Source organism: Puma concolor, chromosome E2, assembly GCF_028749965.1.
Source record: "Puma concolor isolate L17-30 chromosome E2, mPumCon1.1.hap2, whole genome shotgun sequence".
Taxonomy (NCBI): domain Eukaryota; kingdom Metazoa; phylum Chordata; class Mammalia; order Carnivora; family Felidae; genus Puma; species Puma concolor.
The window spans coordinates 14,660,143-14,672,994 of NC_141681.1; the positions used below are offsets into that span (position 1 = coordinate 14,660,143).

Here is a 12,852-nt window from a genome sequence, read left to right on the forward strand (position 1 = left end):
CGATCCAGCTGCCCAGCCAGGTTAAGAAACCAGTCATTTATATCAAACGGGGCCAGGGCTTGGAAAGCCTGTGGTCCATCAACTTTGAAAAACCCTCTGTCAGGATGTCACTGGACCCCCCCAGACAGTGCATAGAAGTAGGCAGACACACTGAGATTCAGAAAATAACCTTGGTATATGAACTTCAGCACAGCCAGCCACTCACTGCCACTAACTGCGGGTTCATGGCATAGAAAGCTTTGCAAGGCAGAAATTCTCCCCCGGAGGCAGTCTGTCTCCCTCTCACCTCCCTGAGGACATTTAGCAACATCTGGAGACATTTTTGGTTGTCACAACCAGCCTCTCCTGGGGAAGAGCTACAGATGCTGCTGATCATTGTACAACACGCAGGACAGCCCCCACCCCCTGCGACAAAGAGTTATCCGGACCCAAATGTCAATAGTGCTGAGCCTGAGAAACTCTGGTCAGGAATGAAGATACTTGAACCCTCCGAGGCATCCAATCTTGAGTCATGACCCTTTGGGCATCTTAGCACGTAGACCCTGTGCTTGAGGGGGAAAGCTACTTATGCACGCAGACACAGACACAAGGTTTTGCAGCTTGGGAGGGGGTGGTTCACCAGTCCCTGACGCCATTCAACATCCCCCTGCCCCAGTATCAGGCACCCAAAGATATTGAGGTCAGGTACTCTTCTTAGGGAGTATTCCTATTTTTTTAAATCCTTCTAAGTAAAAGAAACCCTGCTCTAAAGAACCTCTAGCATGTATCGTTCCATTTAAACCTAACAGCCATCTAATCAGATAGGATCACCATGTGACAGAGAAGGACACCGAGGTACAGAGAGGTGACACAGCCAGTAAGTGGCAGAACTGCAGGCATGGCCCAGGCTCAGGCTGCCAGCGCATACCGGGCACTCCGACACCAGTCTGGCTTTCTGCGGGGTTCACACTCCTCGGCCGCCCTCCATTCGCTGGGAGATGGTTGGCCAGCTGCCCTATCACACTGGCCTCAGCAGGGACAGCGGCTCCAGAGGACGGCATGGACGTGAACACCTGGCATAGAGCAGAGGCGGTGCCCTCCCCGTGGCCACCGAGTTTGCGGGGAGAGGGACCCTGCTCCGACTCTCCCAAGTTGAAGGTCTGGGCGGGTGTTGCCCTGGGATCAGGCAGGACAGGAAGCCACGGTCTGGGTCAGATCCTTCTCATCTCTAACCACGCTCACCTGTGAACGTGGCCTTCCACACCAGCAGCCGATCAGTGGAGTCAGCAAGTCAGCTCCGAGACACATCACCTGTGCATCTGCGGCCACCAAAGCTGCCCACCCAGACTTCTACCAGGCCCGGCTCTGTGCTCCTCAGAGGCCCACAGCCAGCCAATATCTGGAAAATAATGAGTGATGGTGAGTCCTCGAAGTTTCCTCATTTTTCCTTCATTAAACCTCTCCTTGTTCCCCAAAAATGCCTCTGCTTTTGTTTCACAGCAAGAGGTTGCTCGGGGAGCTGCTGTTCAGGGACCTCCCCCAGCTGAGACTGTGCCCCAGGACTCATCCTCCATCCTCACTTCCGGGCGGCCACTCTTCAGTCTCCCCGCCGGCTTCCTGTTGAAAACCACCCAGCGTAGCACCTTCGCATCCCTGGAGGCCTGTGACAAGCAGGAAACTGCATCCAAGCAAACTGTCTTCACAGGCACATTTTTCTCAGTTTGCAAATACACATCCTCAAATCTAAAACTTCTGTTTCAGAAAACAACAGCCAGCCCAATTTAACGGACATTACCCATTTGCTGAGTGTGTACAATACAGCCCACATCTGCACCCTGTTTGGCTCATCTCTTAAGAGGGCCCAGCTCCTTCCCTTGACTGGCTATCTCATCACCGACCAGTCATGCACAGGCGGCTTCTGGGAAGGGGATGGGAAATGCCCAGTTCAGGACCAATCCCCACAGCAGGAGACGGTGGCTCTTCTGGATTCTGGTCCCCTAAGGGCACTGTCTGAGGCCACAAAGCATGGATGGCCCACACAGCAGGACTACAGCCCGGCATGATTTGGGGGATGCTCTGCATCCTGGAACAGGCTGGAAGCTGTGGACCCAGCCATTTGGTGGAGAGGAAATAGGCCCAGAGAGGTGAAGTGAATGTGTCAAGACCACACAGATACTCAGTGTGTCAAAGCGCATCCTTGGCCCCAGGGCCTTAGTGTATTTGTGAGCTGGTGGCATCAACAGAACCTTCTTACTTTTCATTCCTTGAGAACAGGCTGTGTAGACGAGGGTCTTCTTCCAGCACATTCAGCCCAGCTAAGAGGAGCCAGGCCAAGTGCGCTAGTGTTAACTTGTGGGCATCCTGCCACTGGGATCAGCATTTCTGCTCCAGACGGAGAGGACTAGGGCACCAGAAGTGGGGACCTAGGTGGGGCCAGAGCGCCCCCTGCTGTCTAATTGCTAAGCGACCCAAGCCTCACGTCTGCCTCCCTGATTTCTTGTGCTCCCTGCCCAGGAAAGTTGAGGGCTGGGTTCAGGGTACACTCCCTCCTGGGGAGTTTCTCATTTCATTCTAGACAACCCGGGGGAGTCCCCAGGCTCCCTGGTAGCGGAGTCATGCCCACCATGCTTTTCTGTTTCTCCCTTGCTGCACCCCTGAATGTGTCCAGTCAGCATCACATATTGAGGGCTTTCTGCGGCCCAGCCACTGGGTCTGGTACTTTAAGAACCAGAAATGACAAGCCACTGTTCCAGAAACCCCACCACCACCCCTGTGGAGTCTCTGGAATGAGGCAGATAACCAAGGAAAACAGTGAAGCAAAGATCTGACAGAGGTTGAGAGCCAAGGGATGGAGAACCGACCAAGTACCAAGGAAACGGGTCAGAGGGGCTCTAATGGCGGATGTGGTGAGTCTAAAGAGGAAACAAAAGCAGACAGACATGGAGAGAGGGGAAAGGCATTTCTGGGGGCAGGCACAGACACAGCCAACGCTCCTCCTCACTTGTCCCAACTGCTTCCCCTTCCTCCCGCTCTTCCTCCTAACTCACCATGGGTCATGGAGGCTGTCCACCTCAAGAATCCCCCCACCTCTCCTGACTGGCCTCTCTGGCCAGGTCCGTGTCTGCTGGGATTCCTATGACCCTCTCAGCCCTTTTACCTTGGCCCTGCTGATGAACACGTGGTTTCCTGAACCCTACACAAAAGCCTGTCTGCAATCTGGACCCTGGAGAATTCGATACATGGGACAAATTTCTTACGCAGGGGATTCAGTAAAGTCTAAATCATCCTTTGCCCCTAAGAAAGGGAAATCGTCCCAGGGAAGCAGGAAAGGTGCAAAGGAGTCATGCTGAGGGAAGTTTCTCTACAAGTTAGGTGGAAGGAGCAAGTTCACTCTGCACCCCGTGCAAGACAAGAGGAAGTGGGCAGGAAGGGATAGGATCCCCATGGAGAGACGGAGTTAAGAAGCAAAGACTTGGAGCAGGAAGGCCCAGGAGAGGTCTGTGGGACATTGCAAGGAGGAGAATTTCCCAGGAGGCAGCTGTAGGGTTGGAAGCAGGAAAGGGACATAGTAAAAAGTGTGCTTATAAAGATTCCTAGGACAAACAGTGCCCAGTCTCTCTACAGCGGCTCTGATCAACCTGTACTCCAGGGGCGACTGGGTAACTCAGTTGGTTAAGCGTCCAGCTCTTGATTTCCACTTACACCATAGTCTCATGGTTTGTGGGATCGAGCCCCAAGTCAGGCTCTGCACAGACAGCATGGAGCCTGCTTGGGATTCTCTCTCTCTCCTTCTCTCTCTGCATCTCTCTCTGTCTCTCTCTCTTTCTCTCTCAAGCTAAATAAATAAACTTTAAAAAAATGTTTTTCAACCTGCCCTCCAGCTGGGAAGGGTGGGGACAGCTTGAGATCACCAGCATTTAGCAGAGCCTTGGCCCTTGAAGGCATCCTGCAAATGACCGTCTCCATGGGATGCCAGTCTTTAACCCAAAGGCCATTTAATACTCAAGGTCCAGATCAGAACAGGAAATAGAAGTCCTACTTTTGTGACCTTAAGCTTGTTACAGCACAGAATGGGAACAATAATAAAACCTCCCTCATAAGGTTACAGTGAGAATTGTCTGTGATAATACACAGTCCTACCTGGCATCTAGCGGCTGCTTGAAATCACGACGACGACGTTCTACTTCTTCAAACCTGCTCTTCCCAGGGCTTCGGGGACTTTACACCAGTTTGGTAGCCTCTGCAGCCACTTGACTTGCTCCCTCAATCTCCTGTTTTCCCTAATGAAATGGTAGCCTTTGTGAGTACTGTACACACGTGAAAGCACTTTACATATGCAAGGCATTTAATCCTACAATGGTGCTTTGAAAACAGGTTTTATTCCTTCCCGATTTAAAGACTAAAGTCAAGGAAACTCCAGGACAGAGCTCCCACGTGCACACACCAGGGGTCCGAATGGACTGGGGTTACTGGATCAAACGCCCCTCCCCTGAGCACGCTTTCACATGGCCCCACAGTGAGACTGCCTGGGACTCTGCCTGGGCTCCTTCAGGACCCTGGAGCCACGCTTTCTTCCTCCATAGCCCCTCCTCTGGCTGCTGTGGGAACCCATCTCACTCTGCTTTGAGCCTCCATCTTCTCCTTTGATCAACAGACCCACATTTCCAAAGGCCAGTGAAATATATGCACATGGATATCTGTCTTCCCCTAAAACCCAACCAGCTCCAAGCTCCTGACCCTGTCCTCCAGCCTCAGCCTCAGGCACCTCCAAGAAAGCACTAGGTTCCTTCTATCCAGAAGTCTAGTTCTCGTCCAGTAGGGGTCCTGGAGAGCAGCAACCTGTCCTCAGAGGCCACTCACAGACCCTAGCAGAGCAAATGTCGGACTCACCCATCTCAAACCAGTCAGCCCTCCCAGCTCCTCTCTTGTGGCTCACAGCGCCACCTTTCCTCCCATCCTCTGAGACCGAAGCTGTCCCCTGGACCCATCCCTCTCCAGCAGCCTTCTCACTCCCCCAACAGTCCTTTAGCCTGGAAACTGTCTCCCAACTGCCTCTCGGATTGTTCCCTTCCCCAACATTCCAACTGACCAACCGGTCATCCGCTCATCCGCACCCCCCAACCCCCTTGAGTCTTGACCACAGTCTGGCTTCTGTCAGAATCAATTCCCAGTGTGCGTCTTACCCAGTGAATCATAAACTCCTTGGGAACAGGAACTGGCTCTACTTATTTTCCATCCCCACGAAACTGATTGCCCTGGCACACAAAACCATTAATCTATTTTAAGTAAATAAATTTGGGGATTTACTTAAATCAGAAAGTGTCTGGTTCAGAGGGAGCATTTGATTAAAAAATAGTCTCGGGGCACCTGGGTGGTTCAGTCAGTTAAGCATCCAACCTCAGCTCAGGTCATGATCTCACAGCTCATGAGTTCAAGCCCCACGTCGGGCTCTGTGCTGACAGCTCAGAGCCTGGAGCCTGCTTCAGATTCTGTGTCTCCCTCTTTCTCTGCCGCTCCACAGCACGTGAGCACAAGCGCTCTCTCTCAAAAATATACATTAAAAAAAATTTTTTTTAATTAGCCTGCAAGTTCTATATACTTCCTGACGCAGAAACATGAAATTGCCCATACCCACAACCCAGGTCACCATGCCCCTTGTCATGCAGACATCACACCTACCCTGTCTTTATTGATTCATTTGTTTATTCTGTTTGAGCACTGACTGGTCACTCAAATATTTCTTGAGCAGAATGAATAAAAGAGATGTTAAAGTTCACCTGATCCAGGGGAATACTAGAAACACCCGGGGAGTTTGTTAAAAATACAACCCCTAGCCCCATTTCTAAGATTTACCAAATCAGAATCTCTGGAGGAAGACCCAAGGGCTTTCACTTTTATTCATTTGTTTTTAATTTTTCATTTTTTCTCTTAATTTTTAGACTTAGAAAATAGTTTGAGAATAAAAAGTTCCCACATACCCTTCAATGTTAACATTTACGTCACTGCTAACGCAATGATCGAGACAAGGAAATTAACATAGATATGTTTAACTAATCTACAGACTTCATTCAGATTTACCAGCTGCTCACTAATATCTTTTTACGTGTTCCAGGCGCCAATCCAAGTTACCATCCGGCACTCGGGGGGTTTAATTTATATATCTCTCCTTATGATCGTGCGTGCTTATATATGTTTTCATATGTTTGAGGACCATTTTAATTTGTGCATTGTGTGTGAATTGTCTCTTTGAGTCTTTTCTCATTTTTCTTTCAGATCATTCATCCTCTGTCACTCAATTTTCAAGAGTTCTCTACGTATTAGGGATTTTAGCTCTAAGTCTTTGTAGCAAAGCCCTTAGTTTTACATGTTGTGATTATTTTCTCCCAATTTTTTAGTTGTCTTTTGACTTTGTATATGGTGTGTTCTGCCGTGTCCAACTTACCAAGGATTCATTTAATTGCCTCTGGATTCAGAGTCACGGTTTAAAATCCTTTCCTTACACTGAGGTCAAGTGGAATTTACCCAGGCTTTTTGTTCTTCCCATTAGTACTTACTATGGTTTCCTTTTTTACATTTAAATTAATGATCCACTTGAGTGTATTTTTCCATAGGATGTGTGCTACGAATTTAGTTTTATCTTTTGAAATGACTCCCCAGTTTCCCAGCACCATTTATTGAAGAGTCTATCATTGCCTCTGAGATTGGGGAGGCCACCTTTGTCATACATGACGTTTCCATTTGCGTTCAGGTTTATTTCAGTTCTATTCTCTTCTATTGGTCTATCCACTCATGTGCCACAGCCCCACTGCTTTAATTACAGAGGCTTCATGGTTTGTTTCAATGTCCAGTGAACGAGACATTAAAAGACCTTCTTTCTTTTCAATGTTTCAGTGTTACCCTGGATATTCTAGCAGGTTTATTTTTCATATGAACTTCACTATCAACAAACCATTTGTCCCTCGAAACAGCTCCAAGAAGTAAACAGGCACCAGAAACTTCCTAAAAGACACCCTCAGTAGTCAGAGAGTTCCTCGGGCCCAACCATCAAAACAGGTGAGAGCTGGCTCCCAGCACCAATAATAAGCCAGCCTGTGGGGTCTTATTCTTGCCGGAGGAGCTCAACCTGGATTGGAGGCCCCAAAACCAGTTCCTAGGAGTCATTTGGGGCCTCAAGTGCATGGCATGCCTCCTACCAGACACAGCTGGGGTCCCACCAAGCCATGCAAGAAATCCTTCTCCTCTAAAGAGCTGGATGTCACAGACTACAGTCATCTCCATGATTTCATGATCACAACAAAACAAAGATGCCCACTCCACCAAGAAGCCCACAGCCCCACCCAAGAGGACCTCCTGTGCCCCCCACCCCCATGCTTCCACATACAGTTCCATTAGACCCACCGAGAAGACACAATCTGTGCTTCCCCCGAGTAAGAACTTCCTTTTGCCCAAGAGGGTACATGCAGACAACAATCTGAGGTTTGGGTTTTCAGAAACAGTCGACCACTATAAAGATCACTGCCTACACCGTTTCCTTGTATAGAATGACCTTCTTAGTTCAGCTCCTCCCAGCCCTAGAAGTAACTTCGAAATTTATAATGAATTTAACGCTATAAAGAAGTACTTTCTGTAGATGGACAGCAAGCATTCCACAGTTATTCTGATGTGCAGCCAGGTTTGAGAACCAGGGAAATATAACCGACGGGATCAGGATGTGGTGACTCTGGGGACTGCTGCCACTCTCTCGCAGGAGCCCTTGAGAACAGCTGGACCCTTCACGCCAGCAGTGAGGAGGGGAGCTCAGCAATGCCAGAAAAGGTCCTCCAGCTCACAGTGGTCAAACGATCAGTGATGAGTAACAGTGACCACAGCTGCCTCTCCATGCTAGGTGGATACGCACACTCTAGAACAATATCTTCCTTCAATCTTCCGGCAGCCCAGCAAAGTAGATTCGGGTATGATCACCATTTTATGGGAACAGAGAGGTTAAGACAACCAATCATGGCCGACCTGGAGATGAGCAGAGCCACCTGACTCTGGCAGCTGTGCACGACTGTTTCCAAGACCTGGTCTTCTAAGGGCAGTACAAGAAATAGAATGGCCCTAGCCCTGGGGATTTATGGGATGCTAGTATCCCAGAATAAGCTGGAAGGGGACTGAACCTGTTGCTTCACAGAGGAGAAACAACCCCAGAAAGTGAAGACAGTTTCTTCAGATCACAAAGCCAGTCAGTGTCAAAGCAGAAACCGGAGTCCAGGTCTCATAGGCAAGGTGCTTGGCATCTGTTATAAAGCAGTTAGGTGTTAGAGGCAATGCAAGGCTGCCCCCTGGAGGAAGGGCCAGAAACCTGCAGGCACCCCTTCCCAAGACCCTGGGCTGCTTCACTTTGCATGCTGGTAGATTTGGAGACACTGCCCCTCCAGGGATGGGGTCTCCTTTCTTTACTAGTGCCCCCCTGCAGAATCCCCAGGACCCTGTCAATGAAGTCCTATCAGGGGCCCAGTACACACAAAGCAGTTTTTCCTCTCACTGCACCCCTGAAATCACGGACTCAAGAAACACCTTGAGGGAATGGATTTCACGTGAGAGGCACTGCGGTGGGTACAGTGGGGACAGAATCTGAGAAAATAAACCTGTCAGTCTCCTCAGAGGTTATGACTTGTTGGGTGTCCCAAACACAACCTGTGGTGAGCAGAGAGCTGGAGTGAAACAGAGGGGAAGATCAAATACCAACTCGGGGCTCTTGGCAGGCATCCTGTCTGAGCTAAGAGTGAAGAGGCCAAGATTTCAGTAATGAAGAAGTCAGTAAGAAGGTCCTGGGGAAAGAGAGAAGGCAGGGCCTCCCCTCACATTCCCTGGTGCCTGCTTTTCCTCTCAGCTCCTCACACCCTGGCCACCCCCCATCCTAGGGCGTATCCAACACTGACTCCTTCCAATGTGCCCCCACCCCCCACTGCACCTGCCTCTCCTCTCAGGCCCTCTCCTCTCAGGCCCTGTCAATAAGCTAAAACTAGTTCTTCTGTACTTGCTGCAGAGGACCCAGAAAATTTTCAAACCAACCTCTGCTCCCAAAGAAAGAGAAATCGCCTGAAGGAAAGAGCAAAGGTTGGGAAGAAGTGACAGAGAGAGAGAGAAACATCTCTGCTAGTTCCAGGCCACTGTGCAGGAGGAGCCCAGGAAGATTAGGATGAGCACACAGAAAGGGAGGAAGGCAGGAAGGCCCTGGATGGTTCTGCAGGACAGTCTGTCTGGTCTGGCTGGGAGGCTGAGGGTCAGCCTTATCACTGCAGGGCCCCGATGGCTATTTCCCCTAATGGGCAGTGAGGAACCACTCAAGATTGAGTAACAGGACGCCCTGCAAAATGTGTTTAGAGAGATTCCTGGAACAAACCGTGTCCTGCCCTCTGCACAGCGGGAGCTCGGGTTTCACAGCTCTGACAGCGCCTGAGAACCCCTCCAGCTGGGGGGGGGGGGGCCTGCCTGTCCTGCAGCCAAGTCTCCACCTCCAATTCTTGGGGCAGAATTTGTGCCACCCAGGATGAAAGGGAGGGGAAGCCACAAAGTCAAAGTTGGGTAGAGGCTGAGAGAAAACCAAAGCCAAGCCGCTGACTGTCCGTGCACTGCTGTTTGCTCAATGCACACTCTCCCTCCAGCTCGGAGTCTGGGCGGCAGATGGTAGCAGAAGGTGGCTTGGGGTGGGGCGCAGTGTCCCCCCAACCCATCCTTCTGAATGTGGGGTACTTAGGGTTGGCTCAGATCCTGTCCCTAGATGGCAGAACACCCAGTCAAAGGAGGAGGCAGGACTAACACATAGGAAACAGCTGAAAACAACCTCAAACCACAGGATGTGCTACAGGCACTTCGTGCCCTAGGAAATCCGGGCAGTAAGAAGGAATCAGTGTGAACTGTGGTACCAGAGACAGCCTGAAACCTGTTTCCAATCCAGCACCAAACCCTTAAAGGCGCAAAGAGGAGGAAGAGACCAGTCCTACCAGATATGAAAACATATTATTTATTACTCTGGCGAAAGCAAGAATTCCACAAGAGCCGGAGAACCAAAAAGTTGACAAGTTAACACAATGCTCTTACCCCATAATAATCGCTGGGTAAATGGGATGCATGATGAGTCCTTCCACAGCAGAAATTTCCCTGCAGGAATAAAGAAGAAGGGCGGGGGAGAATAAGGAAGGAAGGCCTTCTTAGAAATGGTTGTATGTTCTGCCCACCCACCCATCCATCCACCCAGCAGTTTTATCACAATGAAACGTGAAACCCTGGTCAGGGGAAATGATGCCTCTCTTCTGCCCTTCAAGACGAGATGCCCCTTCTAATGAGGGAGTAAATTATTGTTAAGAGGATACAAAAATACAGAATCCAATAAACTGGCAAGTCCAAGGTAACCATAATTTCTTCCCTGTGTTTTCCTACTGAATTCATCTCTCAAGAGTTTTCTGGAATCTTCTCTCGTTTCCCCTACCTCACTCCCACCCCTATTCCAGGACCTGGGCCTGGAGACCTCACGCCCCTAACGGCTCTCAGGCCCACTCTCCTCCTCATCCCGTTCTGTCCTCGCTCGCCTGCTACCAGGGCCTTACCCACCCCTGGCTCAGGGGCGCCTCCTGCCGCCCACCCGCAGCCGGTTCCAGCCCATCCAGCCTCAGTTCCCACCCGTCAGCACAGCGAGCCTCAGGTCCGCCCGCCCACTTGCCAGCTCGTCGCTGTCAGGATTGAAGGCATCGGCTCTGGCAGCCCCTCTCACCTGCCCTCCGCCGGAGCCAGGCGCTCGCCCTCTAAGTGCCCGAGCGCGCCGGAGGGGTCATCCTCGGAGGCTGTGCACCTGTCGGGAGCGCGGCTGCCCGGGGCCAGGTCCGCGTAGGGCTGCTGGGGCCCGGGGCGCGTTCCGTCTGCCAAGACCGCTCCTCTCCCTAAAGAGCGACCCTCCTTCCCCATGTTCCCCCAAATATCCCCGCGTATCTGCATGTGCCGGCGGCCTGGGACCCGCGGCGGGGACTCCCGGGTCTCTGCAGGGAGAGATGGACGCGCGGAAGCAGCTCGGGCGGCGGAAGGGGCCGTAGGCACTTCCCTTCTGTGGTAAAGAAGCCCTTCCTTCCAGCGGCCCTCTTGGCGCAGTGGGCAGCGCGTCAGTCTCATAATCTGAAGGTCCTGAGTTCGAGCCTCAGAGAGGGCACGGTCATTTTACTGTGCTCCAACGTGGCGTCTGCATTAAAACTAACGAAGGGTGCTTAGAAGCACCACAGGTAGAGGGATGCCCTCCGTAAAGCAGCGTCCTGCCCCGGCGGAACTAAATCCTGGCTCGGCACACAGATCCCCCAGCTTCGCTAAACGAGAAAGCCGCAGGCAAGAGGAAGGACCTCGGCCACCCTCTCGAGCCAAGAATAAAAACCTCCGAGAAAAAAACCCGCCGTGTTGGCGCGACTGGGAGGAAATGGACAAGGCGGTGCTGAGCGGTGCAGTGTCTTTTACAACATCTGTGAAAACCAATCTCCTGGACCACTTCCGATCTCCCTTTTCTCCCCAGCTTCCTCTACAAGGAGCAAAGCTGTGTCTGCACCTTCTTTTGAGGCTGTATCCAGAGACTGTACCCTCGCTCTATTCCAGACCAGCCTTTCGAGAGCGGAGCAACCTGGGTAGTCAGCGCCCGTCCTTCCACGTGGCCCGGGACCGAAAGGTGGGGCGTGGCACTGATAGCCCAGGCGACGCCAAGCTCCACCCAAGGCTCTAGCTGAAGACTTCAATTTTTGATTATTCGGTTTACAGTAGCTTCCAGTTACTTTGTGATTTAATCTCTAGTTATTATTTAGAAGTAAATTTATTTTCCAAAATAGGGAGATTTCTAGTTTTATTATTCATTTCTATCTTAATTGGTTGCATTGTGGTTGTAGGATATATATAATATGATATATATATTTCTTTTTAAAGTAAGTTTTTACCCACTGAGAGGCTTGAACTCACCACCCAGAGATCAAGAGTCACTTGCTCTACCAACTGAAGTAGCCAGGAGCCTGGGTCATAGAATATATTCTATAAGAATTAAGTAGCTCAATGTATGGTCGTTTTGTAAATGCATTTTGAATATTTGGGGGAAGTATTCTGTACTGGTTGTGTGCATTGTACTAAATTTTCTAATCACGTTAATCTATATTCTTTTTTTAATTCTTGTTATATTTTTGTATGTTTGAACTATTGGTTATTTTCGATTTTGTCATTTGTATATACTTTGAGGCTACATTAATAAATGCATAAAGCATAGAATTCTTGTATCTTCCTTGTGAATCAAACCTGAATTGAACACTTACGAAGTGTTCATCTTTATCACTAGTATTGCTTTTCATTTTAGACTACATGTGGCCTAACATTAATGTAATATCGGCTTGTTTTGATTTCGTGTGTACAAGAAACATCTTTTTCTAGTAGTTTCCTACTTCTATTATGCTTATGTGTTTTTTTTTTAATTTTTTTTTCAACGTTTATTTATTTTTGGGACAGAGAGACACAGAGCATGAACGGGCGAGGGGCAGAGAGAGAGGGAGACACAGAATCGGAAACAGGCTCCAGGCTCTGAGCCATCAGCCCAGAGCCCGACGCGGGGCTCGAACTCACGGACCGCGAGATCGTGACCTGGCTGAAGTCGGACGCTTAACCGACTGCGCCACCCAGGCGCCCCTATGCTTATGTTTTAATGTCTCTTTTAAACACCTACATTTCATGGGGTGCCTGGGTGGCTCAGTTAAGCATCCAGCTCTTAATTTCAGCTCAGGTCACGATCTCTCAGTTTGTGAGATCCAGCCCTGTGGCAGGCTCCACGGTGAGCCTGCTTGGGATTATCTCTCAAATATAAACAAACGTTAAAAAAAA

The 12,852-nt window shown here is 50.1% G+C and overlaps 1 long non-coding RNA gene and 1 other non-coding gene across 6 annotated transcripts in view; one reads left to right on the top strand and one right to left on the bottom strand.

The window, feature by feature from the left end:
* LOC147573391 (uncharacterized) overlaps window positions 1–5,025 on the bottom strand; it is a 46,321-nt gene extending 41,296 nt beyond the window's left edge. For 2 of the 5 annotated variants that reach the window (XR_015244710.1, XR_015244708.1), the window contains exons 1-3: window positions 4,870–5,019; window positions 4,120–4,259; window positions 1,222–1,378 (exon numbers count right to left, since the gene is read on the bottom strand). This is a non-coding gene — a long non-coding RNA (uncharacterized LOC147573391). Of the gene's footprint in view, window positions 1–1,221; window positions 1,379–4,119; window positions 4,260–4,869 lie in introns of all 5 variants that reach the window. The other 3 variants (XR_015244709.1, XR_015244711.1, XR_015244712.1) reach the window with 3 other exon arrangements.
* Window positions 5,026–11,091: 6,066 nt separating this feature from the next.
* Window positions 11,092–11,164, top strand: TRNAM-CAU (transfer RNA methionine (anticodon CAU)). Its single transcript has one exon. It is a non-coding gene; the product is annotated as a tRNA-Met (tRNA).
* Window positions 11,165–12,852: the final 1,688 nt, after the last annotated feature.